At 44.7% G+C, this 25,899-nt stretch overlaps 3 long non-coding RNA genes across 3 annotated transcripts in view; 1 reads left to right on the top strand and 2 right to left on the bottom strand.

Annotated features, from left to right (window-relative positions):
- The window catches only part of LOC148685798 (uncharacterized), a 126,481-nt gene that overhangs the window by 98,021 nt on the left and 2,561 nt on the right, over positions 1-25,899 (top strand). The gene's annotated exons all lie outside the window — the stretch shown is intronic.
- LOC148685803 (uncharacterized) lies at positions 9,955-11,317 on the bottom strand. The gene is made up of 4 exons (XR_015949936.1): positions 11,181-11,317; positions 10,892-11,073; positions 10,516-10,619; positions 9,955-10,408 (listed from the first exon to the last, which is right to left on the bottom strand). It is a non-coding gene; the product is annotated as an uncharacterized LOC148685803 (long non-coding RNA).
- LOC148685804 (uncharacterized) overlaps positions 16,279-25,899 on the bottom strand; it is a 55,264-nt gene continuing 45,643 nt past the window's right edge. Inside the window, exon 5 of the long non-coding RNA XR_015949939.1 lies at positions 16,279-17,632. This is a non-coding gene — a long non-coding RNA (uncharacterized LOC148685804). The remainder of the gene's footprint in view (positions 17,633-25,899) is intronic.

Genomic DNA, 25,899 nt, shown 5'->3' on the forward strand with positions numbered 1-25,899 from the left:
ATAAGACACCGTATTATATTTATTTTTCCTAAACCCCCCCCCCCAGTGGCTTATTTTCAGGAGATGTCTTATTTTTTATTACGTGTCCAGCCTTGCCTCTTCCTTGGGGCCCTCCAGAACTGCGCCTATCACCATGTCTTATTTTTGGGGTATGGCTTATATTGCGCAAATGCTTAGAAATCCTGCTATGGCTTATTTTATGGGTATGTCTTATTTTAGGAGAAACAGGGTAGTAGAAAGTGGCACTTGTGCTTCGACAAAAATGATGTTTGATGATTCAGCAAGCATTTTCATCCTGGTTTATAGCATCAAGCTGAAGCAGGGAAAATAATAATTCATGGTTACTTTACACTAACTGCTCTGCAGACTGAATGCCTTCATCTATAGGCTCTCTCTCTCTCAGAGTTTATGTATGGACTAGCTGATGGTGTCTGTCCTAACAATGAATTATTCTTTCCCCCTTAGGAAAGATTTCCAACCCCATGTGTATGTGTGGTAGCACTCTTAAGAAACTGTTTAGTGATGCACGTTATTCACTTGGATAGCATAATTACACATTTTAGAAACACTGTATACCTTAACTTAAGAAGTTTCGAAATGAAGGTCTGAATGTGCCAGGTAACAAAATGTAGGTCTGTTTGTGAAATATTTTGCTATTTGATTTAAGAAAAGCAATGTACTAATGTCTTTAATGACTGCTAGTTCCTGATCACAGCCGGAGGTTCCTAGGTATTTTAACTGTTCAGTAGAAAAGGCAGCCCCCACCCCGAAGTTATCTATCTGCCTTGCACTATTTCCCTGGAAGTCAAAAACCTAACATTTGAGCAAGCTTCCAGTTAGCCTTCTTCTGCCCTACATACTTCTTTGAAGCCCAGCAATCTTCTGAGGGCTCTGAACTAACATCTGTATACAACTAGAGTACACGTGTTGAGAGTGATGTTAAAAACATTAAGAAGCAGGCTGACTTGTACCACAAGGTTAGCCTAGACGGTGCAGGTCTGCCCAGTGTATGGAGTTAGATTAGTTCTTGGCTCCCAGGTTTGTCATAGTTAAAAGAGATTCTGCTTGTAATATAAATTTTCTTTCTTATTATCTTAGCCCTATGCAGAACCTTGGTCTGTAAAAAGCTTCTGGTAGCCCTTCTGAGACAAGCTGAGTAACAAGCTGGGAAAAGTCAGCAGAAGCTTCCTCACTTACTTTGCTCTCTGTTGCCCATCCTTTGGCCTAACATTGGAGCATGGGAAGCTGCTGGCTCCTCTGTAGAATCATAGAGTTGGAAGAGACCACAAGGGCCATCCAGTCCAACCCCCTGCCAAGCAGGAAACACCAGGAAACACTGTAGTGCGATGGGTCAATCAAATGGAGATGCAGAAACACACCTGTTCTTCATCTCCATATTGAAGAGGAGGGAATATAGGGTGGCAATGACCAGGGCCAGAATAATCCTGGTCAGGCCATGCAGGCCCTAAAAGCAAGAGGAACTCCATTTTCTAAATCTCTCTGCCTCTGATAGAAAGTAAATTAGACAGCACTTTGCACACAGGCACAGCATGTTTGCACATCTAATGCAAAGATCTAACCACACACAGCACTTCTGAGAAATTCTAGCAAACTAGACAGGGCCTGTTTCAACCCACTGTCAGAGGATGTAGCCCTGCCACAAAACCGCAGTTACACGTGTATGAAAGTACCAGGTACATAACGCCACTTAGTGGAGTTAGGTAAATGACTTTGCATCTTGGGGTGCTCTCTCTTGATTGGTTGATGAAGTACTGCAGAAAGGCTGGCCTTCACCCTGTCAAAAAGGTATAAAAGCACTCTGTGTATGCCCATGGGTCGGGCAGAATGAGAAACTCATTCTCACTGCCACCATTTATTGCAATAAATGTTTTAATAAATCTGTTTTATAATATGTACAACTGCCTGAGATTTCGTCTGGTCAATTTGGGAAGCCAATCATCCATATTACATTTCTGGTGACCTTACACAACAAGGCACTACCGTCTCCTCTCCAATCTCACCCAAGTCGGTTTACAACGACAGTTGGTTCCGGAAGTCTCTTCATCAACGGAAGCGAGCTTTCCCATGGAAAGTAATGGAAAGTGGATTCATCCGTTGCAGACGATGAAAGCCCCCCCCCCAAAGCAGCAGTTTAACCCCCCAGGGTGGGCTTACCTTTCTACAGTTGGGGGTCAAGGGCTTTTCGGCAGCCTCATCTTTGTTGCTTCACAGCTTCACAGCTCTTTCTCTTCGCTAGGTAAGTGTTCCTGACCGAACTTTGGGGCTGGGAAGCTCCCTGCTGGGCATCCTGTGGGGCAGTTGTGGAGGCCTCTGGTCATCCCCCCCCCAGGCCAGCTGGGGAGGGGGCATTTCTTTAATTCCTCCAGTCTTTGCCTTGAAGCTTTTTAAAGGCTGCAGCACCGGAGGCCTTTGGATCGCTCTGAGAAGGCCCGGGCTTGGATCGGGGCCTCCGCAAAGGTCTGGATCGAAGCCCCGGCCTCCACCAAGCCACCCGAGGCTCCCGGAAGTAAGTAACCTGAGGTGTTTGAGGCCTAGGGAGGCCTCCGCCAAGGCCCAGAGCGAAGCCCCGGCCTCTGCTAAGCCATCCGAGGCCTTCTCAGAGCGACCCGAGGGCCTCCGGTGCTGCAGCGCAGCCACAGAGCCTCGGATGGCTTAACAGAGGCCGGGGTTTCGCTCTGGGCCTTGGCGGAGGCCTCCCTAGGCCTCAAACACCTCAGGTTACTTACTTCCGGGTTAGGATTGTTCGTAAACTGAAAGTTCGTAAACCGAGGTTCCACTGTATCTAGCTCTCTGTCAAGGAAGGGATGCTTGAGACTCTCAGGCATCCCCAAACTGCAGCCCTCCAGATGTTTTGGCCTACAACTCCCATGATCCCTAGCTAACAGGACCAGTGGTCAGGGATGATGGGAATTGTAGTCCAAAACATCTGGAGGGCCGAAGTTTGGGGATGCCTGCTTGAGAGTGCAGGGCAGTATCTTGCAAATAGATCTCCAAAGCCAGTGCTCCTGCATAACTGAGCTGGCAGGAAACAACCCAGATACAAATTGTGCAAAACAAGAGGGCTTCATTTGCCTTTCTTTCTTTTTAGCCAACCCCAGAATCCAGATTTGCTCTTGCGGATTTCATTCCACCTTCCCTGCAGGCAGAATCTGCTCTGCCCTGTTCTTATGAGAGGTAGGTATCCATGTTGGTCTGCCGTAGTCAAAACAAAATAAAAAAATTCCTTCCAATAGCACCTTAGAGACCAACTAAGTTTCTCACTGGTATACCTGTAACTAGAACTATGGAAGGCACCACATTGAGCCACATGAAATGGAAGTCCATCAATCTCACCAAGAAACTTGCACAGGTACAGACTGACATCTTCTTTCTGACAAATGCAAGAATGGACATTATACCCAAGGGTCTTAGAATTAAGAACCCTCTACAATCCACTCATCCTACTGAATATGCAAGGAAACTTAGTTGGTCTCTAAGGTGCTACTGGAAGGATTTTTTTTATTCTGTTCTTATGAAACGCTGATGAATTGCTAACGGATTTAGAGAAGAGTGGTAAATTGTGGGATTCGCTCCCCATAGAGGTGTGTTGTATGCATAGCTGTCAAATTCTCCCATTTTTAAAAGGGAAATTCCCTTCCTCGCGAGAAAAGGGAAAACTTGACAGCTATGGTCGCATGCTGAAGGTGCACCTCTTTACCCCAGCCTGTGACGCCTGAGATATGTCTTTTCAGGATGCAGCCTATTCCTGCCTTTGCAATTTGTTTCAACCGATTCTAATTCTGAATTTTAAATGGCTGTGAGCCACCCCAGGACCTGCTGGAGAAGTGCAACTAATACATTGAATTGCACCCAATTGCACCCACTCGACCTCTTTGATTGGTGGAATTGGCACTATTTCAGGCACCACATAATTGTGAGCATTTTCACCCCTCCCATTCTGAAAATCTGGTGATATCTGCTGTTGGGAGGGAACAGTTAGGAATTGTTACTTTGTTGTTTTTCATTCCTGACTCTGCTCTCTGCTGTGTGCTGTGTGCAGTTTAATATCTTCTGTAGACAAGATGGCTAAGTGAGAGGCTGTAACACTCACAAAGCCAGATCTGTAAATATGCAGTAGTTAATAGAAATAAATGAGGAATGTTTTGAAACCTCTACAAATGCTTCTGCTGTTCACTGCTGATTTGGTGCTCATAAAGCCCAGTTATGAGTCCATGATTCCCGGGTGTATGCTGAAGGTGTTCCAGACGTCCTGCCCAGGCATAGGGGCCTAAGAAGACCTGGACAGATCCTGGCATTTACCCACATATGGTAGCAGGCGGATGGTTGCTGGTAGCAGACTGGTGGTTGCAGATGGCTATTGATGGTTGGATAATTGGATGTTTCTGATCCATTTCCATCTGATGCTGCACATCGGAGTTGAGCTGTGAGCTGAAGCTGTTTTTCAAGCTGCTGTTTGATTTACAGAAAGGTATGTTGCTGGCTGCCAGGAAGACAGCAGAGACGCTTTTCCAGTTTGCCTGTTAATTGTGCTGAGTGGGGAGAGAAGTTGCTGAGAGAGTCAAGAGTATTTGGGGTGCATGAAGGGAAGTGTCTTGCTGTTAACTAAACACAGGCATGGCTTCTGCACATTCTGGCCAGATGTCTCTATCTTTTCCTCTCCTTACACCAGAGACCTATCCTACATGGCAGGTCAAAATGAAAGCACTTTTACAAAGGGAAAAGCTTTACCATATTATAGAAGATGACCCCCCTAATGAGGATGATGATGGATGGCCAGCGTGGCATGAGGCAGACATGAGAGCCAGGGGGACAATTATTCTGAGTGTCCAGGACCAGTTGTTGGTCAACTTGGAGAACCAGCAGACTGCACGGGCTGTTTGGAATAAACTTCGAGATATGCATCTAAGACAAAATGCAGGATCCAGTGTGCTTTTCTTTAAAAAGCTGTGTAGGCTGGAATTGCAGAAAGATGGTGATTTGCCCAGCCATCTAGCCCAATTAAAACGTCTCAGACAGGATCTTGTCCAGCGAGACTTAAATATTTCAGAAGCTGTTTTTGCAATGCTTATCATAAACAGTTTGGATGAATCTTATGATGCTGTAGCTGCTCAATTGTCGTCTTTGCCCAATGACCGTCTAACAGAAGATTATGTGTCTAGCGTGCTCTTGAATGAGTGGGATCGCAGACAGACTGCTAGAGAAAGCAGGGACAAGGCTGTTGGAAATGCCTACAAGCCTTCAACAGGGGAAAGTGAAAGTGTTGCAAAAGCTCTTAAAATGCGCCGCTGTTTTTCTTGCGGAGAGGTCGGCCATTTTAAAAATCAGTGTAAAAACTCTTCAAAGAAGAAGGGCAACTTCAAAGGCAAAGGGGGAGGAGGCCGAAAACCCCAAGGGCCAGCTGCATCAAAGGCTTTGATTTCACGCAGTTCTAATCAACTCACACGTTCTGTTTTTGTTGTCGACTCAGGAGCCACAAGGCACGTGGCCAATGATAAAAATCTCTTTCTTCATCTTGAGAAACAGGGAGGAGCAATTCATCAAGCGGATGGAACGACTATTAAAAGTTTGGCTCAGGGAACGGTTTCTTTGCAGAGCCTTAATGCAACAGTTAAAAATGTTATGTATGCTCCTCATTTGCAGGATAATCTCTTGAGTGTTTCTCAGCTAGACGCTCAAGGATTTAAAGTGGTGTTTGCAAACTCTCGGTGTGAAATTCTTCGAGACAACAAACTCATTCTTTATGCTAAGTGTGTTGATGGTTTATATGTATTGCCTTTTGTTACAGGTACAGCTGCTGGAGCAACTAAAGAAACTGAAAAGGCGTGCTGTAATATATCAGTAGATAAGAATGAGAAATTGCATAACCATTGTATTCATGATTATCATCGTTTGTTTGGTCATTTGCATTTCCAGGCAGTAGGTAAAATGCAAAATATGGTTGAGGGCATGAAAGTTCAAAAGTGTCCTTATCATATGAAATGTGTCTCATGTGCAGAGAACAAAATTAAGCAAGCTCCCAAAGGTACAAAATCTGGGAGGGAGGTTAAGAAACCTTATGAGATTGTGCATGCAGACTTGGTTGGACCTCTAGCGCTCTCTAGAGGAAACTCATGTTATTTTTTGGTTCTGATAGATGCCTATTCTAGATATGTTTGGGTCTATATGTTACAAAAGAAGTCTGAAGCCTTCTCTAAGTTTCAAAAATTTTGTGCATGGCTCAGGAATGTTCACGATGAGCATGTACGTTGTCTTTTCACTGACAGGGGTGGAGAATTTTGTTCAGAACAGTTTGAAAACTTTACTGCAGAACAGGGCATAGAGCACATGACTGCCACGCCCAGATCTCCATGGCAGAATGGTTTATGTGAAAGAGTAAACCAGACCTTGCAACAAGGAATTAAAACTCTGTTGCATGATTCAGGCCTACCCAACCCCTTTTGGGCTGAAGCTCTATCGTGTTTCACCTATATTTACAACCGCAGATATCAATCAGCCATTGATTGCACCCCATACGAAATGCTGTTCAAAAGGAAACCGTTTGTAAAACATTTAAAAATTTTCGGTTCTGAAGTTTGGGTGCACACTCTGCAAGGTGACAAACTGAGCAAATCTGGTCAACATGGCATTTTTCTAGGTTATGAAAAAGGTTCTTATCGTGTGCTGATGACAGACACAAACACAATTAGGCTGACCAGAAGCATGGATTGTAATCCAAAATGGGACAAAGTTGGCATTTTTCAATGTCATCCCATTTCAGATGATGAGGTGGTGAAACCAATTAACAAAGAGGCAAAACCTGTAATTGATGCTGATGGTAGCACAGATTCTGACACTGATACAGATGATCAGAATGAAAAGACCTCTTTTAAGAAATCAGATGGGTCTGACACTGATCTAGAGGTAGAATCTTTGCCAGATACAGGTCACCATTCTCCCAAGGAGGAGGAACCAGACCCAGAGGATCCCAGAGTATTGCGTAGATCTGAGAGAACTACCAAGGGACAAGCACCTAAACGATTTTCTAAAGAATTTGCTAAAGCTGCTATTTCAGATATGGCTGCCACTAGCAATCCAAACTCAGTTTTTGAACCAACTAACTACAAAGAGGTTCAAAATTTACCTGAAAAAGATGCCGAACCTTGGCTTAATGCCATGAAAGCTGAATTGAATTCCCTAAAGCAAAATGACACGTGGGAATTGGTTCCAGTAGAACCAGGCATGAAACTTGTAGACAGCAGGTGGATTTACAAAACCAAGACTGATCAGACTGGTAAAGTGGTCAGATATAAAGCCAGATTAGTTGCACGTGGTTTTTCTCAAGTTCCTGATCAGGACTATCATGAGACATATTCACCGACAGTCAAATTTGAGACAGTTAGGCTGTTGATGAAAATTGCTGCAGAAGAGGGCATGACCATATCTCATCACGACGTAAATACTGCGTTTTTGTACGGAATTCTCAATGAGAGTATTTACATGTCACCGCCAGACGGAGTGCAGATAAAAAAGGGAATGGTGTGTAAATTAAAAAAATCCCTGTATGGTCTAAAACAAAGTGCTCGATGCTGGCACACTAAGCTGACAGAAGTGCTGTTTTCCTTAGGTTTCCAGCAAGGAAAGGCTGATTCTTGTGTTTTTGTTAAAGAATCTAACCAGCACAAATTGTACTGCATTTGTTTTGTGGATGATATTTTGTTTTTCTGGAAGGATGCAAATATTTACAAAACCACTCTTGCAAAACTGCAAAAGCATTTTGATATGAAAGACCTAGGGGAAGTCAGCAATTATCTCTCACTGGAAGTAGAGAGAAATAAGCAAGGTGATGTTTTGCTGCATCAATCACGTAAGATCAATGATGTGATTGAAAAATTAAATCTGACAGATGCCAATTCTGTAGACACCCCCATGGTCACAGGGTACCAACATGATACTAATGCTAATGTTTTTCCTGACACTACATTGTTCAGAAGTGTTTTGGGTAAACTTAGTTTTATAGCAAGGTGCACAAGACCAGACATTGCTGTTAGCGTAAATTTGCTCAGCAGATATGTAAATCAACCTACAGTGCAAGACTGGAAGGCACTGAAACGCATAGTTAGGTATTTAAAAGGCACTATGCATTACAGGTTGAAGCTTACTAGCCAAAAATCTGGAGGTCTTGAGATCTATGCCGATGCCAGTTTTGGTAGTGATACAACTGATGGCAAGAGCACCTCAGGTGTGTGTTATTTGTACAATCAGTGCCTATTTGATTGGTCTTGTAAGAAACAGGCAACAATAAGCATGAGTTCATGTGAAGCAGAACTCAACGCTTTAAATTTTTCCCTCATGAATGTAGAGTGGTTGTTGCAACTATGTGAGGATATGAGAGTAAAAATTTGTTGTCCAGTTCAAGTTTATCAGGACAACAAAGCCTGCATAGAACTAATCCATTCAGAAGGGTGCAAGCAAAGAACAAAACATTTGCTAATCAAATTGCACCGTGCCAGAGAATGCATTCAGAAAGGAGTTGTAAAAGTCTCATATATGCCAGGGAAAGAAATACCTGCTGATGCTTTGACTAAAGCTGTTAATAAGGAACAACTTGGTATATATGTAAAGAAATTGCTTTTGTGCTAGATTTTCATAATGATCAGAATGAAAAGGGGGAGGTTGTGAGCATTTTCACCCCTCCCATTCTGAAAATCTGGTGATATCTGCTGTTGGGAGGGAACAGTTAGGAATTGTTACTTTGTTGTTTTTCATTCCTGACTCTGCTCTCTGCTGTGTGCTGTGTGCAGTTTAATATCTTCTGTAGACAAGATGGCTAAGTGAGAGGCTGTAACACTCACAAAGCCAGATCTGTAAATATGCAGTAGTTAATAGAAATAAATGAGGAATGTTTTGAAACCTCTACAAATGCTTCTGCTGTTCACTGCTGATTTGGTGCTCATAAAGCCCAGTTATGAGTCCATGATTCCCGGGTGTATGCTGAAGGTGTTCCAGACGTCCTGCCCAGGCATAGGGGCCTAAGAAGACCTGGACAGATCCTGGCATTTACCCACAATAATACCTGCTCTCCATTTGTAAGAACATTTAGTGTGTCCCAATAATAATACTAATACACATTTAGTGTGTCCCAATAATAATAATAATAATAATAATAATAATAATAATAATAATAATAATGTATTAATACCCCGCCAATCTGGCTGGGTTTCCCCAGCCACTCTGGGCGGCTTCCAACAGACATTAAAATACAATCATCTATTAAACATTAAAAGCTTCCCTAAACTTTGGAACTCCTTGCCTATTGATATCAAACTGGCACCTTCACTGTACAGTGGTACCTCAGGTTACAGACGCTTCAGGTTACAGACGCTTTGTTAAAGTCTGAGAAAGTAAGGCAGCTTTGGAGAAGCAATTAGTAGGCTGGGAAGCAGCCAAATTGGCTGGACTCCGTGGCTAAAGTTTGCCTAGCAACTGAGAGGCCTAGCAACAAGCTGTGATTGGATGAAAGTTCCCTGAGAAGCAGCATGATACTGCAAGGCCGTTGTTGGGGAGTTTTGAGAGAGAGTGGAGATAGTTGGTGTGTGTTAGATGAGAGAGCTGTGTATGGTAACTTTTCTTTTGGTTTTGCTCTGCTGTATATAATAAAAGCAACTGGAACTCAAGTCACTGTTCCTGAAGTTCTATTCCTGGACCAGTGCAAAGGTCTGCACAGTCTTGCAGGGTGTCCGCTGCGGGAGGATCAGCGTAAGATCCACCAATACGCTTCAGGTTACAGACTCCGCTAACCCAGAAATAGTACCTCGAGTTAAGAACTTTGCTTCAGGATGAGAACAGAAATTGCACAGTGGTGGTGCGGTAACAGCGGAAGCCCCCATTAGCTAAAGTGGTACCTTAGGGTAAGAACAGTTTCAGGTTAAGAACGGACCTCCAGAATGAATTAAGTTCTTTTTTAAAAAAATAATAATAATTTTTATTCATTTTATAATTAAACACAACTGACAGCACATAATACAAACATAACACCAACCCAAAACAACATAAAGAATAAAAACTAAAAAAAACTAAAATGCAATAATCATTTTCCTTTAACATTCTAAAAGGGGACCTCCTCGAACTCCCCCTATCTGCGGTTCATTTTTGCTCATCTTTAGCAATTTCTACTTCTTAATTTTAAATTCTTCCCATTTCCATTCTCTCAATATAGCAACTAGATGCGCCAGCGGATCAAGACGCAAAGAGGGGCCTGGGATGATACTCGGTGCCCTCGAACCTCTTCTGCTCTTTCAAGGATGATACAGATCCGCAGGCTGAGGGCCAGCAAGAGCCTGGGGAAGTTCTCCTCCAGCAGACCTGAAGCCTCGGGTAATGTGAGGATCCGGCACAAAGCTTTGGTAGCCTGGAGGGACAAAGACAGGAGAACGGCATTCAGCAGAGGTCATCGTCAGATCAAGATCTCCCAACTCTCTATGCAGGAAGCAACATAGAAACTGAATGGTTTCCTACCGCTGTTGGAGTCCTTCTCCAGGATCCTCCTCACCATTGGTTTTATGAGCTGGCTGCTGGCATACTGATTGCTGACAACAGCTCCCCAGATCGCTGCGGCTCTTCTGCAATTTTTCAAAAGAGATTTTTTATTTTCCCCCCTTTTCTTAAAAAAAGTCAGGCCTTTTTTTTTTTTACTTTATATCGCACATACATACATTAAATTTAGCCCTCCCCATTTCCACATCATGAAAACTTTACACATTGGCATATATACCTTTTGCAAAGCAATCTCCCCTATCTCCCCAATCTCAGCCTATCTCTTGGGCTCAGCCCTCCCCCAAGCGCCCAGAGAGAGAAGGGAGGGCCACCCCAAATGCATTAGCAGGTCCCTTACGCCAGCGGATCCAGACGGGATGAGGGGCCTGCGATGGTACTCGGTGCCCTCGAACCTCTTCAGTTGTTTTCCAGAACAAAGCTGATCCTCAGGCTGAGCGCCAGCAAGATCCTGGGGAAGTTCTCCTCCAGCAGACCGGAAGCCTCCGGTAATGCTAGGATCCTGCACAAAGCGTTGGTGGCCTGGAGAGACAAAGACAGGAGAACAGCATTCAGCAGAGCTCATCGTCAGATCAAGATCTCCCAACACTCTATGCAGGAAGCAACATAGAAACTGAATGGTTTCCTACCGCTGTTGGAACCTGCGGATTGGTGTCCTTCCCCAGGATCCTCCTCAGCAGAGGTTTTACGAGTTGACTGCTGGCATATCGGTTCCTAAGCACAGCTCCCCAGATCGCTGCAGTTCTTCTGCAATTTTTAAAGAGAGATTTTTAAATTCAGCTCTCCCCATTTCCACCTCACAAAAACTTTGCACATTGGCAAAGCAATCTCCCCTAATTCCTATATCTTATTTCCCCGTAACACAGAGATCCTTACTCATCGCAGCCAATTGAGCAGTCCAGCAAGGTGTGCATCACTGGACTGAGACGCTTTGCGGTGAGGTCGACCACTGCCGTAAGTGTTTCCTCTTTAGTGTGGGAGTCTGAAATCCCAGGGAGCTGATGGTAAATTTCCTTGACAATCATGGCCATCCCAGCAGCTTTGTAACTGAAGCATTTCACCATCGGTGATACCTCCAAAATGCCCAACCAGTTCTTTCATGGCCTGCACAGTGGTCCTTAGTCAAGTGAAGGAATTAAGAATATTGTATTTATTTTTCCATTTTAAAAATTTGCATACTGCCCTTCACCCTTCACCATGGAGCAGTCCAACAGGCAGTCTACAACGGGGATCAGCCGCTTCGCAGCGAGGTTGGCTATAGCTGCAAGAGCCTCTTCTTTTGTGCGGGCGTCTGAGATGTTTGGGAGATGATTGTAGATCTCTTTGACAATCATGGGCAGCTGGAAGAAGATAAAAGAAGACCAGGATGAGAAAGTGAGGTGGACCTGAAAGAAAACAAGGGATTTTGGAGAAATGATATAAAAAAGATGTTCAAAGTGATTATACACCCTCCCCAAAGAAAAACAAACAAACTGTGACTACAGTACAGCAGCTAGGATTCTCTATGCACAGAAATGGAAAAACAAAAAGGTTCCCAGCAGCAAAGAATGGGTAAGCAAAGAATAGATCAGCAAAGGTGGCAGCTAAAATAACAGAACTTCACCATGACTGTTTTATGTTTAATGGAAGGCTTTTTAGGACTATTTGAAGACATATTACAATATCACAAATTCGCGAGCAGAATTTGAACTATGAGCAACAGATATAATGAGAGACTATTTAATTTTTGCTATGATACAAAAGGGTGAAGTTAGGGAGTTGTGGCCCCATTAGCTAAAGTGGTTTCTTAGGGTAAGAACAGTTTCAGGTTAAGAACGGACCTCCAGAACGAATTAAGTTCTTTACCAGAGGTAGCACTGTACTCTTTTGGGCACCTGCTAAGAACATTCTTGTTTAGACATGCCTACCCAGATATTTGGGACGCGGGTGGCACTGTGGGTTAAACCACAGAGCCTAGGGCTTGCCGATCAAAAGGTCGGTGGTTCGAATCCCCACGACGGGGTGAGCTCCCGTTGCTCGGTCCCAGCTCCTGCCAACCTAGCAGTTCGAAAGCATGTCAAAGCGCAAGTAGATAAATAGCTACTGCTACAGCGGGAAGGTAAACGGCGTTTCCGTGCGCTGCTCTGGTTCGGCAGAAGTGGCTTTGTCATGCTGGCCACATGACCTGGAAGCTGTACGCCGGCTCCCTCGGCCAATAACACAAGATGAGCACCGCAACCCCAGAGTCGGTCACGACTGGACCTAATGGTCAGGGGTCCCTTTACCTTTACCTTTACCCAGATGTTTAGAAAGCTGGTGCAAATGTTAATCTGGTTTTAGTCTACTGTATTGTTATTTTAATTTTTCAAAAGTCTCAAATTATTGTTGTTAGTTTTTCTAATCGATATTTTCTTATCTTTTCTTTTCAGCCGCTCTGAAGTTTGTTTTATTACAACCAACAGCACATACATTTTCTGAAATAAGTCATAAGTTTATCCCCATTTCCCAGAAAGCAGGCCTGGAGGGGGGGGGGCTGCTCTTCTTGCCTCACCTGCCAGTCCTTTTCACCTTCTTATCTTGCCAGAAGACGGATGCCTTTGAAAAAGTTTTCTTCACTCGCCAGCATATCCCAGCAGCTCTTCAGCTCTTCAAACATTTCCGCATCAGTGACAGCTCCAAAACGCCCAACCAGTTGTTTCAGGGTCTGCACTGTGGTCCTGAGTCAAGTGAAGGAACCAAGAATATTGTACTATTTATTTTTCCATTTTAAAAATTTGCATACTGCCCTTCACCCGTAGATCTCAGGGCAGTTCACAACATACAAATACAAAAGAAGAAGCACAAAATAAATAAGAAAAACATGAACAAACCAAACCAATAACCCCTCTCCCTCTCACAGACACAGTTGAAAGGGCGTAGGATGTTAATCTGCCAATGGCCAAACTGAATGGTTTCCTACCGCTATTGGAGTTTGTGCATTTGAGTCTTTATCCATTATCCTCCTCACGATGGGTTGGATCCAGAGTTCCATGTGGAGCTTACTTATGGAATAGGGCACACTCAGGTCTCAGTTCGTGCCCCCCCCCCCAATCAGCCACAATACCCCACTGAAGGGAAAAGGAGGAATTGGGGGGGGGGAATTCTCCACTTCTATTCACAGAAGTCCTCAGTAGATCCAACCCCGTTCCATCATGGAAAGGTCTGCTTCCACTTGCAGAAACGTACCTTAGATTCAACTAATAGAATATCTTTTCAAGATCGAGACTAGTGGTTTAACAATGTCAACATGCAGCTAAAAATTTTACTTGAGTGTACATATTCAAAACAACACTATCCGTAACAACACTACCTCAAGAAGAGAGGGCACAGGAAGAGACGGCTTGTGCGCTAGGTCTTAGAAGCATCGGAATCGGATTCGCACAGCCCCTGTTGGAGCATAAAAAAGTGCATCTTTTATTATGTATTCATTCATCTTCTATAAAAAATATAGTCCATACACTATATGTATGGCCACCTCTCTGGAGCTTGCTCGCTCGCTCAAGGGCCGCTGGCTGCGCGCTCACCCGCTGATTGGGCAAAGGGGCGCTTCTTCCAGAAACTGGCCCCTCTCCATGGGCGGAAGGGGAGCTGGCGCCCCGCTCCGGGTGCAAGGGGCGCCAGGCCAGCCGAGCAGAGCTGCTTTGTGCTTGCGACGACGGAGCGCAGCCGTTGAGGCCCTTACTCATCGCACTCCACGGAGCTGTCCAGCAAGGTGTTGATTACTGGGCTCAGGCGCTTTGCGGCAAGGTTCACCACTGCCCTAAGAGTGTCCTCCTTGGTGCGGGAGTCCAGGATCCTTGGGAGCTGGTCGTAAATCTCCCTGACGATCATGGGCAGCTGGAAGAAGATAAAAGAAGACCAGGATGAGAAAGTGTGGTGGACCTGAAAGAAAACAAGGGATTTTGGAGAAATGATATATGACAAGATTAAAAAAGATGTTCAAAGTGATTATACCCCCTCCCCAAAGAAAAACAAACATAACAAAACTGAAGCTTTTGGGGTTATAGGGTCAGAAGTTCCAAAAAAGATGGTTAAGTTATTTGTGTATGTAACTACAGCAGCTAGGATTCTCTATGCACAGAAATGGAAAAACAAAAAAGTTCCCAGCAGAAAAGAATGGGTAAGCAAAGAATAGATCAGCAAAGCTGGCAGCTAAAATAACAGAACTTCACCATGACTATTTGATGTTTAATGGAAGCCTTTTTAGGACTATTTGTAGAAATATTACAATATGACGAATTCGTGAGCAGGATTTGAACTATGAGCAACGGAAATAATGAGAGATTATTGGTTTTTTGCTATGATACAGAAGAGTGAAGTTAGGGTGGCAGCAGTGTGTTAGAAGAAAAATAAAACACCATGAAAAATGGGATGGAAAGTAGGAGGGTGGGGAGGGAGGAAAATTTATTGGTGGTTGTTTTTTGGAAGCCGAACTGCAGCAGAATGGAAACGAGCCACAGCGAGCCACAGCCACGGAAACCGATGCCTTTTTCCTTCCCAGAAACAAGCTAATTCTACATCCGAAGAGAAAGTTTAATTTATAGGAAATCTGCTCCCCCCTGCCTCCGTTTTGAGCCTTACATCTTCCATCTCCATGCCACGCTCCTCAATAAAGGACCTCAGCAGCATGCCTGCAGCCTGAGAGATGGCTCTGTCTTCAACCGTCAGGTTTTGAATCACCTTCAATACAACTTCACTGACTTGGCTGGGCGTCAGGTGCTCCCCAAAGGCCTGGCACAAAGAAGAAAGAAGAGGGAGTTTTCTTCTGCTCCACATCTGACCACTTTTCAGTAGACCCAAGGGCGCCTTCACAAACAAAGTGACCTATCTATCCACTCTGCCTTGCAGAGGGTTGAACTAGAGTGGGGATTTGAACAGGCTTCCTCAACCTCGGCACAGGAAGAGTCGGCTTGTGCGCTAGGTGGAAGTTTCTGAATCGGAATCAGATTCGCACAGCCCCTGTGGGAGCATAAAAAAGTGCATCTTTTATTATGTATTCATAATTAAATTGGTACAATTAAATTGGTACAATTAAATAAAAAATGTGTAAATGCTTAAGAACATTAGACAGTTAAATTGCAAGGAATAAAGAAACCCTTAGAAACATCAGAATAGTGAATACTGCTCATAAGTATAGGGCAGAGTTGCACAATTTAGTAGTATGAATGGTTGTTTAAATATCCATGCAATGCTACTACCCCCTCTTCCAACCTACCCATTATTTAACTCTTCTTTACTGCTAAACAAGCAGTTATGAGGAATATTAGCTCCATTTGTATGTCTTAGAATAGGGATGTTTTTAGACTCCAAATCCCATTTTTAATTGCTGATGGTGATGGGATCGGAAGTTTAGTAACATCTGGAGAGCTTCAGGTTCATCACTGACATAAACCACACTTACTGTGTGCAAGCGAATTGTGCTTGTTTCACTACTCCTGGTTCACGGGGACCACACTCAGTAAACTAAGAACAAACCTTGGCTACTGATTGTCTATGAATTGACTACAGAAAATGTCCCTATTTTCACCCGAGGAATGTTGGAGAGTATGAGTGCCCCTGGCAAAGTGTTTCCGACACTCACGGCAAAATAGAATGCCATTCCGACCGCCGTCTCTTTCCTGTCTTGGCGACGTAGGTGTTTCCGCGCCTCTCTGAAGATGTTTTTGTAATTTTGGGGGGAAGATGCCGCCAAAGTCCTGTAACATCAAAATAAGAGACAAAGGATGCACAAGCTTGAAGCTGGCAGGAAGAACCGCTAAGTGTTCCTGCACAACAACAACAACAACATTACTTGCACCCCGCCTACCTGATTGGGTTGCCCCAGTCACTACCCTCTGCTTCTCTCCAATTTCACCCAAGTCGTATCCCAATATCGAGCTCTCTGTCAAGGAAGGGATGCGAAACTCGCCGGCAAAACTCCCCCCCCCTCCCAAATCCGTTGTGCATTTACAAGAGCTCAAGCGGCTCCCTCTGAGGATTCCCTTTCCCTTCTGGGCCGGCGGGATACCTGCCTTCCTCGCTCAGCTGCTGCCTGTTTCATCACTTTATAACCATTTAATTTTTTGCGTCTGGGGGGCAGGCAGCTGCCCCCCCTGCCCCATGCTGGGTACGCCCATGAGCAGGAGCGCCTCTTTCCCCGTTTCCGACACGGCAAAATAAAACGCCATTCCGATGGCTGTCTCTTTCCTGTCTTGGCGACGTATGTATTTTCGTGCCTCTCTGAAGATGCTTTTATAATTTTTTTTGGAAGATGCCGCCAAAGTCCTGTAACATCAAAATAAGAGACAAAGGATGCACAAGCCTGAAGCTGGCAGGAAGAACTGAAAAATGGGATGGAAAGTAGGAGGGTGGGGAGGGAGGAAAATTTATTGGTGGTTGTTTTTTTGGAAGCCGAACTGCAGCAGAATGGAAACAGAGGCGCGAGCCACAGCCAATGAAGGACCTCAGCAGCACGCCTTTAGTAAATTATATAAAATAATAATAATCTGAAATTGCAGCGTCACTCACATCAAAATCCAGATGTTGAGACACATATTTTATTAGGAAGCTGGTGGCCTTCACTGCGCTTTGGCACTCGTATATATTCGGCAAGTAAATCCAGCCATATGTGTGCTGTGGGAGAGAAATAATCATTAATAGACTTAGAAATGAATTGGCTCCTGGTTTGTTTTTGTTTTATTGTGTATTTTGTGTTCTCATTTTGTATTTTCATGTTGTGAACTGCCCTGCGATCTGCCATTTGTGTGTTTGTGTGTGTGATAATTACAATAATACAACATCCACCTCAGCCCAGCCTTAGCCATGGAATGCAGACAGCATCCTTAGACCAAGCCCAGCCATTCATGCACCAACCTGGGTGTTGCCCACAGGGAATGATGAATGGCAGTTGACCCTTTGGGGTTTCAGACAGAGAGTCTTTTATATAAAATAATAATAATCCGAAATTGCAGCGTCACTCACATCGAAATCCAGGTGTTCCGCCACATATTTTATTAGGAAGCTGGTGGACTTCACGGCTCTTTGGCGCTCATAGATGGTTGTGGAGTAAATAGCCATATGTGTGCTGTGGGAGAGAAATAACCATCATCACACGTTAATCCGGGTTTGCAAATTCACAAAGCTTCGGTTACTGCCTGGATCAATCATGCCGGGACCATAGAGGGGACATTTAACTCCAAATTGCAAAAAGGGGTTGTTTTGAAAAAGAGAATGTTTGCTGCAATTTGTTCTACTTCATTATTATTATTATTATTATTATTATTATTATTATTATTATTATTATTATTATATACCTTCTTTGACAAGGACTGGAGGCAGCTTACAAACAAAATAAGAACTAAAGATATAGAAAAAAGCCATTAAAACACATTAAACATTAATAGAATTAGAAATTAATTGGCTCTTGGTTTGTTTTTGTTTTATTGTGTATTTTGTGTTCTCATTTTGTATTTTCATGTTGTGAACTGCCCTGCGACCTGCCATTTGTGTGTTTGTGTGTATGATAATTACAATAATGCAACGTCCACCTCAGCCCAGCCATAGCCATGGAATGCAGGCCGCATCCTTAGACCAAGCCCAGCCATTCATGCACCAACCTGGGTGTTGCCCACAGGGAATGATGAATGGCAGCTGGTCCTTTGGGGTTTCAGACAGAGAGTCTTTTCCCAGCCCCACCTGGAGATGCTGAGGATTGAACCGGGGACCTTGAGCATCCAAAACAGATGCTCTGCCCCTGAGCTTTGGCCTTCCCCTAATACCATCAGCAGAGGACATACGGTATCTTTGAACATGTGCCTTGCACAAGCATTCCTAGCAGAACAGAGGCCCAGTTCACCATCAGCATCCATAACCAGTGAGTTGGCCACAGGTGCCCCCCCCCGTGCAATCATTTCAAGGGGGTCTGTCCCCCCGCAGGGGACCTGCTGCTTCCCCCCTGCTCTGACATCTTGGGGGCTCCCTTACCTCTAATATCTCCTGCAACATCTTCAGAGAGGGGGCCTCCGACACCAAGCTGCTCAGCATGTTTTGGCAGGCATTGACCGTCTGCTGATAAAAGTCCTGAAAGGAGAGAAGCAAAAGCTGTTAAAAGCTGAAGACCCCCATGGAAATCCCATGTGCTCTGGACTCCAACCACTCCTGACTCTTGGGCCAAGGGCAGCCCATCTGGAGAAGCACACATTCTTCAACTCTCTTTCTTTTCAAAGAAAGAAAAGTCTTTTTGCAGCCCGTAGCCAGAACGAGAAAAGAGGGGAAGAGCCACAGGGGTGGCTCTTGTGGTAAGACTTTATTTCTATACCAGGTGAGGGAACACCTTTGAAATGGCACACAGAATCAAGAGAGTCACAGCAAGCTTCAGCAGATCCAGCTAGGGACCCAGGATATTAGGGCTATTGCAATAGGGCAGCCTTGGCCACCAGCTGCTCAGCAAATTTGACATACATCAAGAAAGGTTACAGGTCATGGGATATAAAGATAGAGGACTCCACACTGGGCTCAACTTCCTTGGGGTGTTCCAAACCATTTGGCCCTAACTATCGTACTTTAACCTTTGTTTGTAGCTTACACAGCTCAGACGCTTGAACCTGGCTACCCCATTTCCCTCCATTCATATCCCTAGAAGCAGAAGGTTCAGTTACCTGGCTCTGTGTGGCTTGCCTGGCTTTGAGCTTCCAGGAGGGCAAAGTAAAGACCTCCTTGATGCTGCTCTTCAATAGCTGAGACTGAAGGAGGGTGTTCATAGCTGGTCTCAAGGCACTGAAGAGGAAAGAGAAAGGAGTCGAGAGGAAATGATCAGCACCCAGCAGTCCATCAACCTGGTGAGGAAATAGGCACTGTGTCTGGCCAAGGGGTACAATTTCAGGGTATGGCAAGGGAAGTGCCAGGAATAGGTGGGGCAGTGACAAGCTGTAGGGAGACTAGAAGTACCTTCCCATACTTATGTCATCTGCGTGATGGTCTCCATTGCCTGGCGCAGCAGGTTGGTTGAAAAAGGCTCCAGCGGCTCCTCTTTGATAATTTCCTGTGGTGGGGAAGCACACAACAGCATGTCAGAGACCTGGAGGCTCCATCCCAGCCACCACCACACCAAGACCAAGCCCTGAATTGTGCTCCCTCTCCAGCCCAGCCCACTTGACACCTTCTTTGCAATTGGCAAGTGGGTCCTCCTAGGGCCAGGGGAGAAGAGTGGGCTTCCTGGATCTGGGAACCAGATCCATCTTTCCTCATAAGAACATCAGATTAGCCTTCTGGACCAGGCCAATGGCCCATCTAGTCCAGCATCCTGTTCTCACAGCGGCCAACCAGACGTCTGTGTGAAACCAGGGAGCAGACCATGAGCACAAGAGCCCTCTCCCCGCCTGTGGCTTCCAGCAACTGATATTCAGAAACATTGCTTCCTTCCTCTGTGGAGGTAGAACATAGCAATCATGGCTGGTAGCCATCGCAGCCCACTGAGATCGGTTGTCCCCATAGATCCGCCCCCCCCCCCCCCGTGGAACCTGCCCCAGCCATTCTGTTGGCTGAGGCCCACTCCCAAGCAGCACCAACCCTGTCCCCTTAAAAAGCAAAATACAGACTATACAGTAACTGAACAAGAGAATAAAAACAAAGACAAAGCAAGAAATAATTATACTAAAATTAATCGACTCCCTACCCCAACAAATCATTTGCCCCAGCCCAAACAGAAATAAATAATAAAATAATCTACTATCATAAAAGAGGGGAAAAAACCACCCTTCAAGGTGCAACGGATTAAAACACATAAGGCATTTAGAAACATTTCCACCACTTGCTGCAGAGAGTATGTGCAGCAACAGCAGCAATGTCCCAGGCCTCTCTGCAGGCTTTTTAGCTGTGATGGTGGGTGCAGGCCCCGCCCCCTAGGCCAGGTGGAATTGGCAGGACAAGGGAGCAGTCCCCCAGGCTCTCACAGGCAGCAGCGTGTGATAAATCATCATACTGGGGGTGGTCTTTTTTCTGTTTGTCATTATGGTATGTCTTTTTGTGCTTTTATATTGTAAACCGCCCTGTGATCTTTGGATGAAGGGCAGTACAGAAGTTTAATAAATAATAGTAATAGCCACAATGCCCAGGTTCTGTCGGTTCATGGCAGGAAACAAAGTGCTTTAAATGAATGGTGTGTCTCTCAGTCCAGAGGCTTTATTTAATCTTCTTTGGAGTGTTACTCATCTATAATGAATTTAAAAAGGTGTTAAAGAATACCTTTATATATAACAAAAAAAACCAGAGGCCTTTTTGCTTGGAATAGTTGGAGATGAGACCCCCCCAAAAGATGGTATACTCTTTTTGTATGCCACAACTTCAGCTAGATTATTCAGCTAGGCTTTATAAAGGACCCCTGGACGGTTAATTTTCTATAATTTTTTTTTTTTTTGAAGATGCCACCAAAGTCCTGTAACATCAAAATAAGAGACAAAGGACCTGGAGCTGCTCAGATTGGAAGGCTTCGGGAATGTAGGAGGCCGGCACACTTACCTATTAAAGGGAAAAAAGGGGTGTATAATTCATTTTTGGACCATTTTTGGAGGATATAAATTTTACGGCCTGTATGGGGATAAGGGAAAATATGTGGCAATTGGTATATAGGTGGCATCTAACACCAGCTAAATTAGCAAAAATATATAAAAATGATCAGGATAAATGTTGGAAATGTAAAGAGAAAGTAGGGGATTATCTTCATTGCTGGTGGAGTTGCAAAAAGATTAATACATTTTGGACAGAGGCATATGATAAAATGAAAAAGATGTTAAAATGTACGTTTGGGGGGAAACCAGAAATTTTATTATTAAGTTTAATTCCGGAGAGCGTGCCGAGCGGCAGAAGGAACATCTTCTTATATGTGTGTGCAGCGGCCCGAATGTTGGTAGCCCAGAATTGGAATGGAGATAAAGTTCCATCTATACAGGAATGGTATATCAAATTAGCGGAATACATGAATTTAGCCAAGTTGACGGCAATAATTAGGTGAGTCCCCAAACAAAAATTAAAGCAGAGTGGAGTTATGTGGAGGAACATTTTTACAATGAAGGTATAAGTTCGAAGTGGGTGATATGCTTAGAGTAAAATGCACCAGTTGATAAAGTAATTAATTAATTAATATAAGGTAAATAAGATATGGTATAGGATTCAACTGATAAGGGAAAAGCCTGGTAGAAATTTCATACGAGAAGGGAACCGATGTTAAAATGTTTGGAAGTTCATTTTTTTAAAACAGTATTTTTTTGTTGTTGCTTCTTCTTTGTTGTTGTTGTTCATTTTTCTTTTCTTTTTGTATGTAAATCGGTGTTGATTTGATTATGTTATGCTTTATTGTGTTGTGTATTTGTGTTCTTTTTAAAATAAGAAATAAAGATGAATTTAATTTTTAATAAGAGAGAGACAAAGGATGCACAAGCTTGAAGCTGGCAGGAAGAACGGCTAAGTGTTCCTGCACAACAACAACAACAACAACAACAACAACAACAACAACAACAACAAGAAGGCACTACCGTCTCCTCCAATCTCACCCAAGTCGGTTTACAACGACAGTTGGTTCCGGAAGTCTCTTCATCAACGGAAGCGAGCTTTCCCATGGAAAGTCATGGAAAGTGGATCCATCCGTTGCAGACGATGAAAGCCCCCCCCCTAAAGCAGCAGTTTAACCCCCCAGGGTGGGCTTACCTTTCTACAGTTGGGGGTCAAGGGCTTTTCGGCAGCCTCATCTTTGTTGCTTCACAGCTTCACAGCTCTTTCTCTTCGCTAGGTAAGTGTTCCTGACCGAACTTTGGGGCTGGGAAGCTCCCTGCTGGGCATCCTGTGGGGCAGTTGTGGAGGCCTCTGGTCATCCCCCCCAGGCCAGCTGGGGAGGGGGCATTTCTTTAATTCCTCCAGTCTTTGCCTTGAAGCTTTTTAAAGGCAAAGCTTGAAGCTTTTTAAAGGCTGCAGCACCGGAGGCCTTCGGATCGCTCTGAGAAGGCCCGGGCTTGGATCGGGGCCTCCGCAAAGGTCTGGATCGAAGCCCCGGCCTCCGCAAAGCCATCCGAGGCTCCCGGAAGTAAGTAACCTGAGGTGTTTGAGGCCTAGGGAGGCCTCCGCCAAGTCCCAGAGCGAAGCCCCGGCCTCTGCTAAGCCATCCGAGGCCTTCTCAGAGCGACCCGAGGGCCTCCGGTGCTGCAGCGCAGCCACAGAGCCTCGGATGGCTTAACAGAGGCCGGGGTTTCGCTCTGGGCCTTGGCGGAGGCCTCCCTAGGCCTCAAACACCTCAGGTTACTTACTTCCGGGTTAGGATTGTTCGTAAACTGAAAGTTCGTAAACCGAGGTTCCACTGTATCTAGCTCTCTGTCAAGGAAGGGATGCTTGAGACTCTCAGGCATCCCCAAACTGCAGCCCTCCAGATGTTTTGGCCTACAACTCCCATGATCCCTAGCTAACAGGACCAGTGGTCAGGGATGATGGGAATTGTAGTCCAAAACATCTGGAGGGCCGAAGTTTGGGGATGCCTGCTTGAGAGTGCAGGGCAGTATCTTGCAAATAGATCTCCAAAGCCAGTGCTCCTGCATAACTGAGCTGGCAGGAAACAACCCAGATACAAATTGTGCAAAACAAGAGGGCTTCATTTGCCTTTCTTTCTTTTCAGCCAACCCCAGAATCCAGATTTGCTCTTGCGGATTTCATTCCACCCTCCCTGCAGGCCTTATCTGCTCTGCCCTGTTCTTATGAGAGGTAGGTAGCCGTGTTGGTCTGCCGTAGTCGAAACAAAACAAAAAAAAATCCTTCCAGTAGCACCTTAGAATCATAGAATCATAGAATCATAGAGTTGGAAGAGACCACAAGGGCCATCCAGTCCAACCCCCTGCCAAGCAGGAAACACCATCAAAGCATTCCTGACAGATGGCTGTCAAGCCTCTGCTTAAAGACCTCCAAAGAAGGAGACTCCACCACACTCCTTGGCAGCAAATTCCACTGCCGAACAGCTCTTACTGTCATGAAGTTCTTCCTAATGTTTAGGTGGAATCTTCTTTCTTGAAGTTTGAATCCATTGCTCCGTGTCCGCTTCTCTGGAGCAGCAGAAAACAACCTTTCTCCCTCCTCTATATGACATCCTTTTATATATTTGAACATGGTTATCATATCACCCCTTAACCTTCTCTTCTCCAGGCTAAACATACCCAGCTCCCTAAGCCGTTCCTCATAAGGCATCGTTTCCAGGCCTTTGACCATTTTGGTTGCCCTCTTCTGGACACGTTCCAGCTTATCAGTATCCTTCTTGAACTGTGGTGCCCAGAACTGGACACAGTACTCCAGGTGAGGTCTGACCAGAGCAGAATACAGTGGTACTATTACTTCCCTTGATCTAGATGCTATACTCCTATTGATGCAGCCCAGAATTGCATTGGCTTTTTTAGCTGCTGCATCACACTGCTGACTCATGTCAAGTTTGTGGTCTACCAAGACTCCTAGATCCTTTTCACATGTACTGCTCTCAAGCCAGGTGTCTCCCATCCTGTATTTGTGCCTTTCATTTTTTTTGCCCAAGTGTAGTACTTTACATTTCTCCTTGTTAAAATTCATCTTGTTTGCTTTGGCCCAGTTGTCTAATCTGTTAAGGTCATTCTGAAGTGTGATCCTGTCCTCTGGGGTGTTAGCCACCCCTCCCAATTTGGTGTCATCTGCAAACTTGCTCAGGATGCCCTCAAGCCCATCATCCAAGTCATTGATAAAGATGTTGAACAAGACTGGGCCCAAGACAGAACCCTGTGGCACCCCACTAGTCACTACTCTCCAGGATGAGGAGGAGCCATTGATGAGCACCCTTTGGGTTCGGTCAGTAAGCCAGTTACAAATCCACTGAATGGTAGCATTGTCTAGCCCACATTTTACCACCTTCTTTACAAGAATATCATGGGGCACCTTGTCAAAGGCCTTGCTGAAATCAAGATAGGCTACATCCACAGCGTTCCCTTCATCTACCAGGCTTGTAATTCTGTCAAAAAATGAGATCAGATTAGTCTGACATGACTTATTTTTCAGGAACCCGTGCTGACTTTTAGTGATCACAGAGTTTCTTTCTAGGTGCACACAGACTGTTTGCTTAATGATCTGCTCTAGAATCTTTCCTGGTATTGATGTCAGGCTGACTGGGCGGTAATTGTTTGGGTCCTCTCTTTTCCCCTTTTTGAAAATAGGGACAACATTTGCCCTCCTCCAGTCTGCTGGAACTTCGCCTGTTCTCCAGGAATTTTCAAAGATTATTGCCAGTGGTTCTGAAATCACCTCTGCCAGTTCTTTTAATACTCTTGGATGTAGTTCATCTGGCCCTGGAGACTTGAATACATCTAAACTAGCCAAGTATTCTTGTACTACCTCCTTACTTATTCTGGGCTGTGTTTCCCCTGCTGAATCATCTGCTCCATATTCTTCAGGTTGGGCGTTGTTTTCTTTCTTGGAGAAGACTGAGGCAAAGAAGGCATTGAGGAGTTCTGCCCTTTCTCTGTCCCCTGTTTGCATTTCACCATCTTCTCCTCTGAGTGACCCCACTGTTTCCTTGTTTTTCCTTTTGCTACGGACATACCCATAAAAGCCCTTTTTGTTGCTTTTAACCTCTCTAGCGAGCCTGAGTTCATTCTGTGCTTTAGCTTTTCTGACTTTGTCTCTACACGTGCTGGCTATATGTTTGAATTCCTCTCTGGAGATTTCCCCCCTTTTCCATTTTTTGTACATATCCCTTTTAAATCTTAACTCAGTCAAAAGTTCTTTAGATAGCCAGCCTGGCTTCTTTAGGCACCTTCCATGTTTCCGTCTCATTGGTATTGCCTGAAGTTGTGCTTTTAATATCTCCCTTTTAACAAACTCCCAACCATCATGAACTCCCTTCCCTTTTAGTATTACTGTCCATGGGATTTCACCCAGCGTTTCCCTAAGTTTTCTGAAGTCGGCTTTCTTAAAGTCTAGAATTTGGACCTTAGTATGCTTGGTTGCTCCTTTCCGCTGGATAATAAACTCCAGAAGAGCATGGTCACTCCCACCTAATGATCCTGCCACTTCTACCCCACTAACCAAGTCATCACTATTGGTTAGGACCAGATCTAAAATGGCTGATCCTCTTGTTGCTTCTCCCACTTTCTGGACAATGAAGTTGTCTGCAAGGCCAGTGAGGAATCTGTTCGACCTTATGCTCTTGGCTGAGTTTGACATCCAACAAATATCAGGATAGTTGAAATCCCCCATTACTACTATCTCACTTCCTTTGGAATGCTTGGCCATCTGTTCCAGGAAGGCATCATCTGTGTCCTCAGTTTGGCTTGGGGATCTATAGTAAACTCCCACAATGAG

The sequence above is a fragment of the Zootoca vivipara genome, chromosome 5 (genome assembly GCF_965207765.1).
Source record: "Zootoca vivipara chromosome 5, rZooViv2.hap1.1, whole genome shotgun sequence".
NCBI classification, from domain to species: Eukaryota; Metazoa; Chordata; class Lepidosauria; order Squamata; family Lacertidae; genus Zootoca; species Zootoca vivipara.